The sequence below is a fragment of the Sprattus sprattus genome (assembly GCF_963457725.1).
Source record: "Sprattus sprattus genome assembly, chromosome: 13".
NCBI lineage: Eukaryota > Metazoa > Chordata > Actinopteri > Clupeiformes > Clupeidae > Sprattus > Sprattus sprattus.
Genome location: NC_137911.1, coordinates 26,087,538 through 26,088,772, shown reverse-complemented (window position 1 = coordinate 26,088,772; position 1,235 = coordinate 26,087,538).

The window sequence follows — 1,235 nt, the reverse complement described above, 5'->3', positions numbered from 1 at the left end:
GGGATCTGATCTGACCCTTGCAGAGAGGTCCTACCCCAGTTCCATTATGACCTTTTTATGCTGCTGTCTATGAGTCTGTACGTGTTATGCTTAAGTGACTAGACTCTAGGTTATTGTGTTTTTTTGCTTATGGTCCATGCAGAAAAATGTTAAGTGCATCAATGTTCAAACAATTACTTAGTTTGGCCACCCCTGGCCTAGATCAACTGTTCCATCAACTTCCATGGATCTAACTAGTGTATTTGCGTAAAACTTGCTTCCACAAAAAATACACAATAAAGCGTTTTCAAGGACTTCAGAAAATGGTTACAAGAAGGCTACCCCAAAGTGTCATGAAAAGAAACGAAAATGACATGTCATTGCAAGTGAAATCAGGCTGGTCATTATCCAGTTGAGGATGCACCTAACGTTATACCCCCACCACCACCTCTGCATGTGTCTGGAGAACAAGACAATAGCAGTTTGTTTGCTAAATGTTCTCATCGTGATAATGGGTCACATGAATACTGTTCATGGTTATCTTAATTAAATGTGAATCGGTCACAAGCATGCTAACGTTAGCTTTCGTTAGCTACCAAAGCAGTTCATACTATCTTCCATACAACGACAAGGATCTGAGTAACAGGTGGAACGAAGTGTGGAGTGAAAACCATTGACTATGATTGTGCGTTTTACAATTACTTTATTAACAACTTGAAATATAGGCCTTCTTACCTGTGCCATCTCTCGGTGTCTTGGTGTCTGTTTCCAGTGAACTGCTGCTGCCTGCATAACCGTTTCACTCAACTCTCCCAGCAGTTGCAGCAAGCTAGCGCTGATTGGCTAGTCAGTACAGGATACAATGTGTTGATTGGCGCGTTAGAAAATCTGCCATAAGCGCTGATTGGCTCTTTAGAAAGCTGGTTAAAACACTGCCAAAAAGATTTTGTAATTCGTAACTGAAATCCGTAACTCCTATTTGAAATCCGTATCCATAATACGTAACTGGAATCCGTAACTGAAATCCGTATCTGCAGATAGATTTTGAAAGTGAAGATAGTTTTTGAAAGTGTAGATACATTTTGTATTTTGAAATCCGTAACTGTAAATGGATTTTGAAAGTGAAGATAGTTTTTGAAAGTGTAGAAATGTATCTATACATTTCGTATTTGAAATCCGTATCTGTAGATAGGTTTTGAAAGTGTAGATGGTTTCACAGATACAACATCTATATTACAGATACAAAATCTATATTA